Source organism: Natator depressus, chromosome 1 (assembly GCF_965152275.1).
Source record: "Natator depressus isolate rNatDep1 chromosome 1, rNatDep2.hap1, whole genome shotgun sequence".
NCBI lineage: Eukaryota > Metazoa > Chordata > Testudines > Cheloniidae > Natator > Natator depressus.
In genome coordinates, this window is record NC_134234.1 from 173,746,261 (window position 1) to 173,759,583 (window position 13,323).

Genomic DNA, 13,323 nt, shown 5'->3' on the forward strand with positions numbered 1-13,323 from the left:
TGGAATTAAACCGCTGTTGCGGGTCCACACTGTGCTCCTTGTGACAGTAGACAGCAGTACATTGTGGTAGCTATCCCACTGTGCAACTAGCTGCAGGGTGCTTTGGGAAGGGTTTTCAATGCCTCATGGGGCAGGCACAGCATCACATGATGCAGGTTTCCCAATCCCATTGTTCCATGGGCATCAGACTACATTTTCAGCTGCTTTTCAACTGAAGTTGGGGGGGCGAGTAGTGTGTGTATGGAGTGGGGAGGGAGAGACACAGTGTGTTTTGGAGGACAAAGAGTGCATCAGCATGCTGTCTTGTAAGTTCAGACAGCGGCAGGAAGCAACCAGTCTTGAGGCAGGGGAAGGAGGAAACCCCGACATCAGTGTGTGTGTGTGTGTGTGTGTGTGTGTGTGTGTGTGTGTGTCTCTCTCACACACACACACACACACACACACACACACACACACACACACACACCCCTACCTGCCTCTCTGTTCAACAGCCACACACACACACACACACCCCTACCTGCCCCTGTGTTCAACAACATGAGCATTCCACATTAATGGTTTGCTTTGTGTCCCAGAGCAAATCAGCACAGCACACAAGGGCTGGCAGAAACGATGCTTTGAAAGGGAGGGGTGCATGTCTCCAGGGCAGCTGAGTTCAAAACAATGAGCAGAACGGTAACTTGAGGCATTATGGGACAGCTCCAGAGGCCAATGACAGCGCAGAAAGCAATCAAGTATTCACACTGCAATATAGCGCTGGAGCCTTTATGCAGCTAGCCTTATGACTCTCGTTGAGGTGGTTTTTTTGCAGCACTGCAACTGAGAAGTTTCTGCGCACAAAGTAGCTTGGCAGTGTGCACACATCCGCAGGTTGAGCGCAAAAAGCTGCTTTACTGTGCAGAAACTTGCCAGTATAGACAAGCCCTAAGACACTTTTGCTAAAGTGTTTTGTCACCTTAGGCCCCGCCTGGTCTACCGTAAACCAACCTGAGACTACACTCATTTCATATACTTAGATGTCAGATGGAAATGACCGTCAGCCATTACCACACAGGTCAGAGGTGAAAGTGGGCCGGTACGCCGTACCAGTAAGAAGTGGCCACTGGTACCAGCCCGTACACAGGTAACGTTAAAGCATGGCTGCGACAACTCTTTAAGGACTCTCTTTAAAGTGCTGCTGCGGCAGCGCCTTAATGTTGCTGCCCCTTTTGCCCCGCCCCCCCCCCGGCAGCAGCCCTGCCAGTAGGGCCGCCGAGAGCGGGGGGAGAACAGGGCAGCTGCCCGGGGGCCCAGCGATTTTAAAAGGATCTGGGGCTCCAGGCCACCACCGCCACTACCACAGCAGCGGCCAGAGCCCCAGGCCCTTTAAATTGCCGCTGGAGCCCTGGGCGGTGCGGGCCAGGCAGCGTGGAAGGGCTGGCTAGGGGAGGCTGACCCGCCGCAGCCCACTCCTTCCACCCAAGGCCTCACCCCTTCTGGAGGCCCAGAGCCAGGCCCCCATACTGGTAAGTCTTTTATCTTACTTTCACCCCTGACACAGGTGTGAACAGAGCCAAAAGGCTAGAGATGAGAGGCTCTGTGGTCCTCTTATCAGTCCACCATGAAATCCAGTATTACTTAAATAACTACACACTGTACTCATTCCTGCTTGACTTATTCACACAGTAAACCCATTCACTTCAACAGAATTACTCTCACAAATGACCCAGGAGAATTTGACCCACCAGTTTATCCTATACAGCACAGTAAACAACTGTGGAAGAAAATTATAACTAGGTTTCTTCTTTTGAGTTTAACCTAGGGATAAAGTTGAATTGGGCTTCTCATGTTAAGTAAAATTAATAATTAAAATGAAACCATTGAAATGAATCAATTTCAATTCAGTGCTGGTTGTGAATCCATGACAAAGCAATAAAAAAGAAAGTGACAGATTCTTCATTCACCTGCACTTGTTTTGTACTGGTGTAACTCCACTGACTCCAAATTACACCAGCACGAGCGAAAGAATTAGGCTTACTGTGTTTAGTGAATGGCAAAATAGTGGTTCTACTCAAGTGAAATTGCACACCATTTTGGTTCCTACCTGTCTTCGAGGATAGTTTGAGAATTTACCATTGCTGGCTTCTTTACTTTTCCTGCTTCAGCCAATAATAAAAATAAGCTCTTACCACTTAGCAGAACAGTAGCAGAATTTAAATATTGTGGAATTATAGGGAAAGGAACCAAAGGGCTGATTTTGTGAGGTGCTGAGCATCTTCTGCAGGAGAGACTGATCCTTAGTTCTGATTGACTTCCCTGAGACCCAAGGGTGCTTAGCAACTCACAATCCAAGCTCTGACAGTCCAATATTGCTTTAATCCAGGTTAACAGCAAGACTCCCTTCCACTTCTGAAAGAGCAGGGCAGAGCCTGGAATTGCCATATTTTAAACTGCAGCAATATTTGTATTTCATTCTGACAACTGACATAAAAAAAAACTTCCTATAAACCACAAACACATTAAAAATACAGCTTTCAAAATGTTAACAGTGCAGAAAAATTAATGTTATCGTTCTAAAGTGTTCCTCATGAAACAGTGGGGGATCTGGCTGAAACTAGCAAGAACAACAATACATCTCACTTTGAAGGTGAAAAGAGAGACAAGGTTGTAATTATATAAATGACTTTGGGGCAAACTGTTGTACTGTATACAGTATATATTCAGAGTAATGTGGAATACTAATTGGAGGAAGCATACATAAAGCTGATCATTTGCTTTTTTCTCTATCTATTATAGCCCCTTAGCCCTACCTAACTCCTACCTTAGTGTTATTTTTCAGATTTATAAATTGAATACGCAGTGCTAAACAGTTCATTAATGCAACATTGAGTGTGTGTGCAGCATTCTGTTTTACTGTGATGCTAATTTATGCTCCACTGAAATAAATGTGACTGCTCATAAGTACAGGTTTCAGGATCTAGCTCATAGTGGAAAACAATCCATCCCTTGGGACCAGATCCTATGATGTTTATGGGTGTTTCCTTCACTCACAGCATCATCGAGCATGTCCTGTAAACATGCAGTCTATATTTTTCAAACACTCATAACTTCACTGGTACTACTAATCCAAATGGCTTAAGTATATATTTATTTTTAATTTAAACTTCAAAAGACACCTCTCCCAGGCTCCAGGCATTCTTAATAGTCATTAAAAATACATTTCACAGACCAGAGACAGTGAAACCATTAGAGAGAGAGAGAGAGAGAGAGCACACACACAGCAGCACATCTTCCTGCTCCAATATGACTACTAGGCAGCAGAGGAGAAAAATATATATATAAAAAAACATGATGTTCTCACCCATCATATTCTCAAAGGAAACCCCACTCCAGTTGCCTCAGGCCTCTCCATATTCTCATGCAAAAATTTGTCAAAGGCACTTATCAGCGATGACTTGTTACCTCCTAACTAAAGGTTTTGGCACTAATTTCCTTTGTTTTTTGCAGGAATTTTTATGAGGAAAAAACTCCTTCATGGAAGCATACAAGACTTGACACAGAAGATCACAATAGCTTTAAAGGAGCCATTAAGTTTTATGATGTAAATATATATTTTTGACCTTTTTAATAATGTGGATTACATAAATTTGAATGAAGTGACTTAAGAACATTGATTATTGAGCTGATAAACTGCAGTTGCTAGCCCTTAGGGCTTATTGTGTAAATCATAATTTCAAAAAATTGTTATGCAATAAAAATTCTTATAAAAAAGTACTTATCGTACTTTGAATGCTGAGTAACCACTTCTCAACATTAAATATTTCAGCCAAAAATACATTTTTAAATTGAGTGGCTTTTAATTTATGCAAGTTTTTTTAAATGGTTATAAGCACTCAGAATGTACTCTTTTTATGGGCATAACTTTAAAATGGCCAAACAAATATTTAAGAGCCCATGAAAATGAGGGCAAGTAAAATTGGTGATATATTGACATTAGAGGGCTCATCTACAAGACATTTCTGCCAAAGGAAACACCACCTTTTGTTGTAGTATATGCCAACGGATGCACCTCTGGTGTAAAAAGGATCTGATCAGCAGACTTTAGGTAAGTAATAAAGGGAATGAGCAGATCACTTGAGTTAGGAGAGAGCTATGTACTTACAATGTAAGTAGCACAAAAGATAGAAACGTTCAGAAACAAAAGGCAATGAAAGGGTATAAAACAGAACATACTAGAATGTTGTTACACAAAGGCAAGGAGCATGAGACACAAGCAACAGGAAATAGAAGCAATACTAAATTACAGACATCAGTATTCAAGTGAGCATAACTGCAATTTGGTGTGATGATTCTCATAACTGAAATGCCATCAGTGAGCAGTACAACTCAGAGGAGAAAGGAGGTGGAAAGGGTGCTGCAGTACCATTAAATAAATTTTGCTATGGCATGGTACCCATTGCAATAGCAATACAGTGCAAGAGTGAGCTTAGTTCCATGTGTCACAGTTAATTTACAATGACAATGGAGACTGTGGCAGTGAAATGCATTTGCTAAGATACATAGATTGAATGGAGAAGAAAGGCAGAAAGTAGAGTGGCAGATGTATCATACAGCTCACCGGGACCTTGCCACTCTAAGATGGATCAAAGAGCAACACTAGCTACTGTCTCAATGTTCCTCACTCTCAGCCCCTGCAGTCACAGGTAATGAAAGTCCAGACAGTGACCTAGAGCTACCATCTTGTTTCAGCTTGGAATATTGCCCTGTTGCAATAGGACTTCACAGTATTTATATCTTTGTGCAAAGAGATAGCAATGTCTTCAACTATTGATGCAATGCCATGGAACAAAGTTATGTCACTATAGTGTGACACGATGGCACAGTGTTGCAAGACTGAGGCCTGGTCTACACTACAGAGTTAGGTTGACGTAAGGCAGTTTACATGGACCTAACTCTTTCAGTGTCTATGCTAAAATGTCACTCCCACTGATGTAACTCACCTGCTATGCTCCACGAGAGGCTGACGTAGTCAGGGCGATGCAATATCAGTGTAGACACTGAGTTACTCACATCGACTTTAGTGGCCTCCAGGAGGTATCCCACAATGTGCTACCGTGACCTCTCTGGTCACCGTTTGGAACTCTACTGCCCAGCAGCCAGGTATACCGGTACACACCCCTCCCCTTTTAAAGCTCTGCACATTTTTGAAATTGCACTTCCTGTTTGCTCAGGGTGGAGAGCTCATATAGCAACTCCCCAGCTGATCATGCTGGCTCCATGCTGCAGACATGCTCCTGCCTGGAGTACACAGGAGGTGGTGGCTCTCCTGGGTCTGTGGGGAGAAAAGGATGTCCACACACAGCTCCCGTCAAGCCGTAGAAATGTCAATATCTACAAGCATATCATGCTGGGCATGGAGGAGAAGGGCTACAAGAGGGTCCCTCAGCAGTGTCATGTGAAAGTCAAGGAGCTGTGGCAGGCATACCAGAAGGCAAGGGAGGCTAACAGTCGTTCTGATGCAGAGTTGCAGACCTGCTGCTTTTACAAAGAACTGCACCACCCTTGGCGGTGACTCCACCACCACCAGCCCTTTGGATACTTCAGAGGAGTTATAGTCACAGGCCACCAGAGTGAACCCTCCGGACAGCCTCCTCTACAGCCCATAGAGAACTGCATTTCTGGACCTCCCTACACGCCCCCTCCACATCCCATGTGCTGTCCAGGGCTGCTGTACTACTCCTAGCACTCCACCCTAGAGGACAATACAGACAATCACCGCCGTACAAACACTGACCTGTGAGACACAGGGTTGGTGGACGTGTTTGTGAAATGAAAATGACTGTTCTTTTCCCTTCAAAGTTTCTTTTCCCTGTATCTATAAAGTTTAATTCAGTTATAAATTTGTTTGTATAGGTGTGGAGTAAAATTCTAGTTATGGACACTTACTTCATCTTTATTAATTTGCAACATATGCTGGCTCGGGCTGACACTATTCACAGATAATAGCAATAGGTGCTATTGCAATGTTATATTACTACACACAGCATTCATTGCAAGGTTCATAACGGGGTACAGAAATGCCAGGCAGAGCATGCTACAGCAACACACATTACCGTGGCTCATTATTGAAGTGGTCTTTCAAAGCCTTCCTGTGCTGAATAGCTCCATGTTGAGCTTTTCTTATAGCCCGAGTACCTGGCTGCTCCAAGTCATCAGCAGACAGCCACTCTACTTCCTCCCTCCACCCCAGTGGAAACTTTTCCCCTTTGCTTCACAGATATGAAGTACACAGCAGACAACTATAATCATCGGGATGTTTTTTCCCCTGAGGCCTAATCTTGTGAGTAGACAGCTCCAATGGCCTTTCAAATGGCCAAAGACACATTCAACTGTCATTCTGCACCTGCTGAGCCTATTAAAGCGCTCCTTGATGCTGCCGAGGCGGCCAGCGTACAGCTTCAGGAGCCATGAGTGTAAGGGCTAGGCTGGCTCTCCCAGGATCATTATTGACATTTCAACATCCCCAATGGTGATCTTCTGGTCTAGAAAGAAAGTCCCTGCTTGCAGCTTTCTGAACAGGCCTGTGTTCTTGAAGATGCAAGTGTCATGCACCTTCCCTGACCAGCCTGCATTGATGTAGGTAAAATATCCCCAGTGATCCACCAGTGCTTGCATTACCATGGAAGAGTAGCTCTTTCTATTGATGTACTCTGTAGCAAGGTAGTCTGGTGCCAAAATAGGGATGTGCGTGCCATCTATTAGTTCACCACAATTCGGGAACTCCATTGCTGCAAAACCATCCACTATGTCCCACATATTGCCCAGACTCACAGTCCTTCATAACAGGACATGATTAATGGCCCTGCACACTTGCATCAGAGCAACCCCCACAGTGGATTTCCCAACTCCAAATTGATTCCTGTCTTATCAGTAGCAATCTGGCATTGCAAGCTTCCACACAGCGATCATTACTCACTTCTCCATTGTCAGTGCAGCTGTCATGGTGGTGTTGCTCTGCCGGAGGGCTGGAGCGAGCTCTGCACACACTTCCAGGAATGTGGCCTTGCACATACACCAGTTCTGCAGCCACTGCTCATCATCTCATAGCTGCATAATGATGCAATCCCACTAATCAGTGCTTGTTTCTTGGGCCCAGAACCCGCAATCCACCATCTGCAGCTGCTCCATGAATGCCTCCAGCAAACTTGAAATTGTTTCTTTCTATGTCCCACAGCAAGGCAGCCTCCAAGGAATCATCTTGTTCCACCGCCTGGCTCCTCTGGCTACTCTGCAAATGATGCAGCAGCAGGCACGTTGGGCTCGCAACACTCATCACAATAGCACAGAGCTGTGCAGGATCCATGCTTCTCACAGAGATGGCAGACACACAGGTGTGCAGGGCTTTTGAAAAGAGGCACCAAACATTATGGGATGCAGATAAAATTATGGGATGGAGAAAGCTGCAGCATGGGACTTAGAAGCCATGTTCCCAGTCACCCCCTGTGACTCGTTTGCCCCCATGAGGCATTGCAAACCCTTCCCGAAACACTCTGAGCTAGAGGGTGGCAAGTTGCACAGTGGGATAGCTACCCTGGGCTTCTTATGTTTTGAAACTCCAAACGAGTGTGTTTAAGTGTGTAGGTATATCCATACTTTCCCAACAGTCACATTTCTCACAGTTTTAGTAAAAGCTAAGCCTGAGTGAATACCTCAAAAACTATTTCATGACTATTTGAAAAAATGAAATATTGAGTTTGTTTTGGCTGTATCTGTCCTCTTTCTATTTACTTCCTATCAATACTCTATGAAACAAGTTTACTAGAAGCAAAATTAGCAACAACTGAATGTTATGCCTACTTTAGAGAATATACTGAAGCAGCAAATTTTGACTGCAGAAAGTTAAGTATTCGCACCAGAAACCTGGTTCAAAAAGTTATGCTCTTGAATCACGAAATGAAAAAATATCATACAACTTTCCCATCCAATCAATTCAAATGTTGAATACTTATGACAGCCTGACTGTAAACAATCTATCGACTGTTTGTAGAAATTGGGTGAATACTTTCAAATAAATACATCTGAGAAAACTAATCAGCTCACAGAGAGAGAGAGAAAAAAAAAAGAGGCCAAGTTTGTCAAATAAATTATTCCCTATGAACTATTCACTGATCTCTCACAGCAACGTAACTAGTTTCTTTCATGCATTTTAGTTATCATTCAGGAACATTATTCAGTTTTGTTTATGAATGTCTGGTGGATAAAGGACTAGGACAGTAAAGAGCGTGTTTGATGTCAGTAGGGGGGTTATGAACAACCGAGGGAAAGGTCAGTGCTCGGTGTCAAAGGCTACAAGAACTGTCACATGTTTTCTCTTAATTAAGCCAGGCTAGGAGAGACTCCTTAGGAAGGACTGAAGATCAGACGGAGGAAGCATTTATTATTGTACCAATTACCACTGCCTATCTGAGCACCTCTCTTTGTGATTCTACCACTTTAACCCGATATGTAATGTCTAGGCTTGGATCAGGATTGGATTAATAAATAGGATACATAGGTTTGGCAGGATTAGATTTTTGTTGGTAGATGTCAGTAAACATCTGTTTCACCATATGGACCCAGACAAAAAAGATTTTCATCAATAATGACTGAAATGTATAGATTGGCAAAGTAAAAAAAAAAAGGCTGCTTGAGAACTCAGAGTCCTAACTTAATGTGTATAAAGCATGTTGCAATGCTGGCGTTCGTGGATCTGGAGCAGGGGCCATTTAGGTAGCTTTAATTTTTTGAATCTCAGCATCGCCTGTCATTAAATAAATTGTCTGACACCCATAATTTCCTGTACCCCATAATTTCCTGCAACTGTGAAAATTTAATCTGATAAATAAAAATCTTTAAAATGCTTATAAACAAACATCAATATTATCTGTCAAAATTATAAAAAAAATAAAAATTGAATTTGAATGTATAAAGCGAATCAGGTTGGGTAAGAATTCATCCCATATTTAAATATAGATGGACCTAATCTTGACAGGTGCTGAGGATCCTTAACTTCCACTGAAAACAGCAGGAGTGCAACCTTTTACAAGCAACATTTGACACCTCCCAGAACTGGGTCCTTTATATACAACATTTATAGATTCAAATGCCATGCTCTTCTGATGTTGCTTTGCATAGTAAGCCCTTCCCCACCCCCACCCTCCTTCTGTTTCAGTGAATGTGCACCAGATATTGTATATCGACTTTGTATTTCCGCTAAACAAATCTGTGTTTTTCACTGTTCGATACTGAGGCAAATTACATTTATTTCAAGTTCCTTTTGCACAATTGCAATATTATTCAGTGCTCTTTAGCTTTTCCTTATGTGCAGAACATTTATGCTCCATTTCAGAATTGCCATCCAAGGACTTAGGATCCTTTTGTTATTAAACAGTGCAATATTAAAGGAATAGGGTACAGCAGGTGGTGTGTTTCGGGCTATTATACCATGCCTTAGGCCATCCATCAGCAAAAAGGCATGCAAAGCTGAATATCAGTAGAAGGAAAAACATATGTCAGAAAGATCATAAAAATATGCTTCCCTATAAGTTTCCAAACTATGGGTATTTGTAATATGCAATCTGGATTTAAAGGGCTTTGCTGATGGCAGAAATTAGATTTTTTTTAAAAGGCTTGCACGTGTGACCACGAAGAGACGTGTGACCCCAGGGCTCCAATCCTGCAATCAGATCTGAGTGGATGTGCCCCGCTACCACACAGTCTCCCATTGAAGTCAATGTGGTTCTGCATGGGCCCTGTGGTCCATGCATGGAGATCAGCTAGCAGTAACAGGGTACAAACCTACCCACTGTAATAATAATTTTCCAGCTTTTGTGAGTACATTCTAATATGCAAGCTGTATTTATCTGGTTTTAATGTATTCAGTAAATACGTGGTTGTAGAATCCCTGGCCTCAGATACCTAGCTATTATTGTAATTAGGGCTGTCAAGCGATTTAAAAAATTAATCGCGATTACTTGCATGATTAAAAAAATTAATCATGCGATTAATTGTGTTGTTAAATTATAGAATACCATTTATTTAAATACTTTTGGATGTTTTCTAAATTTCAAATATATTGATTTCTATTACAACACAGAATGCAAAGTGTACAGTGCTCACTTTATATTTATTTTTGATTACAAGAATTTGTACTGTAAGAAAACAAAAGAAATAGTATTTTTCAATTCACCTAATACAAGTACTGTAGTGCAATCTCTTTATCATGAAAGTTGAACTTACAAATGTAGAATTACGAACAAAAAAACCTGCAACTGTGAAAGTAAAACAAAGTAAAACAGTGTAAAATTTTAGAGCCTGCAAGTCTACTCAGTCCTACTTCTTGTTCAGCCAAACAAGTTTGTTTACATTTGCGGGAGATAATGCTGCCTGCTTCTTATTTACAATGTCACCTGAAAGTGAGAACAGGCATTCTCATGGTACTGTTGTAGCCAGCATCGCAAGATATTTATGTGCCAGATGCACTAAAGATACATATGTCCATTCATGCTTGAACCACCATTCTAGGGGATATGCGTCCATGCTGATGACAGGTTCTGCTTGATAACAATCCAAAGCAGTGCAGACCGATACGTGTTCATTTTCATCATCTGAGTCAGATGCCACCAGCAGAAGGTTGATTTTCTTTTTTTGGTGGTTCAGGTTCTGTAGTTTCTGCATCTGAGTGTTGCTCTTTTAAGACTTCTGAAAGCATGTTCCACACCTCGTCCCTCTCAGATTTTGGAAGGCACTTCAGATTCTTAAACCTTGGGTTGAGTGCTGTAGCTATTTTTAGAAATCTCACATTGGTACCTTCTTTGCATTTTGTCAAATCTGCAGTGAAAGTGTTCTTAAAATGAACAACATGTGCTGGGTCATCCTCCAAGACTACTATCATATGAAAAATATGGCAGAATGCGGGTAAAACAGAACAGGGGACATTCAGTTCTCCCCCAAGGAGTTCAGTCACAAATTTAATTAACACATTTTTTTAAATGAGCGTCATCAGCATGGAAGCATGTCCTCTGGAATGGTGGCTGAAGCATGAAGGGGCATACACATTTTAGCATATCTGGAACGTAAATATCTTGCAATGTCAGCTACAAAAGTGCCATGCAAATGCTTGTTCTCACTTTCAGGTGACATTGTAAATAAGAAGCAGGCAGCATTTAAATGTAAACAAACTTGTTTGTCTTAGCAATTGGCCGCACAAGAAGTAGGTCTGAGTGGACTTGGAGGTTCTGAAGTTTTATATTGTTTTGTTTTTGAGTGCAGTTATGTAACAAAAAAAATCTATATCCGTAAGTTGCACTATCACAATAAACAGATTGCACTACAGTACTTGTATGAGGTGAATTGAAAAATACTACTTCTTGACTTATTTTTACAGTGCAAATATTTATATACTATGATTTCAATTACAACACAATACTATATATATGAAAATGTAGAAAAACATCCAAAATATTTAATAAGTTTCAATTGGTATTCTATTGTTTAACAGTGCAATTAAAACTGCAATTAATCGTGATTAATTTTTTAATCACGATTAATTTTTTTGAGATAATCACGAGTTAACTGCAATTAATCGACAGCCCTAATAGTAATTAATGTTATACACATCTATTGGTGTGTCCATGTACACACATTAAACATTAGCTCAAAGGCAGATTTTACTGGAAGTACAATATATACCCTTTATGTTGTGCCTCAGCCCGTCTTATTGATGTTCTGAAATAAAATGTCTACATAAAGATGAGGAAAAGACCTGGGCATTGCAGTAATGTATATGACATAATTCAGAGTCCTTTAGAGAAGAATGCTGTAGGGAGTTCTACAGTCAGATTACACCACTATGCATCGTCTGCAGCAAGTTTTCCAACACTGCACTAATAGAATGTACTGGCTCAAAGGCACTTAGTTGCCAAAGACTCTTGTGAGATTCATCCTATCTGGGAAAAAGCTCAAAATGCTTGCACTCCTTTCAAGTGCTTTGCTACCAAACTGATCAGTCATGATTTGAATAAGCTAACAGTACATTTATTTGTTTTATTCATTGTATTAGTTGACCCTTACACTCAGATCACTCTGGTAAATGTCATCTCTACGTATGCCCACCAGAGGCAGATTAGGGATTTGTGAAGCTCTGGGACAGAGCAAGTGGGGGCCCCTCCCTACCCTTTCTGCCTGCAGTTCCCCCTGCCCGAGAAATGGGGTCAGGGTGCAAAAGCTTCCCCGCCTGCCCAGCGCTCCTGCCGGGAAATGGAGTCGGGGCTTCCCCCACTCCCCGGCAGGAGCGCCAGGGAGGCTGGCAGAGCGGGCTGGAGCACAGGGGCATGCATTTTTCCAGTGGCCCCCCCATTGGCCAGGGCCCCTGAGCATGGATCCCATTGGCTAATCCACCACTGATGACCACTGTCCAGTTGCAGCCAGCAATTACTGTTCCAAAAATACTTGATGAATTGGAGCTTTCAGGGTATTTCCAATGCTAGACACCAGCAGCTATCCAAAGTCTTCTTCCTGAGGAATGAGTGCCTGGGCAGGTTGCAACTAGCCACATAGATTAAAGAGAGAGAGAAGAGGAAGCTAGATTGCATAAGAGAGGGAAAGAAAATAAGCATGATATCACTGAGAGAGAAAGGAAAGAATGCCAAAGAATGCCAAAGAAGGGAAATAATATAGAAAAGAAAAAACTGACTTTGAACAACACAGGTAGCAGATCATATTTTAATGAAGTGCTCTGACTACTGTTCACAAACAGTTGTGGCAAGAATAGGGCTGGGTGTATAGCTGGAAAAATCATTCATGGATATTTTTACAGATTCACAGTTACTTTTTGTTTTAGGCAGGTTCCGAATATTTGTGTGAAAGTCTCCAACATCCAAGTGAAAAAAAAAAACCCTCTCTGATCTTTATGTTAATAATACCTGGGTAAACATTCCAACAAGAGATTTCATTGCACAAATGAGAGTAATCACTCCGCACCTTATTGTACTGAAGTTTCAGCTAAGGTCTCTTGATTTCCAAGAACAATATGTCTGCTGGTAAAAGTTGGTTATGTTTGTCTATGCATCTTACCTTTAGGAAATGAAAATCCATTATTGCCCATACCTTTTTATGGGTTTTTCTTGCTGCAGTTATTCTAGCTTCATTATTTAGTTATAAATCTCTCAAAATGTATTTAATTTGGTTTCCTATTTGGAGGCAATGTCATCTGGAGAGAGATATGCCTCAGGTGGCTTGTTCTAAAGCACGTCTCTTACTCTAGTTTTTGTGTTTTAAAATTAATCATGAATCCCCACCATCATA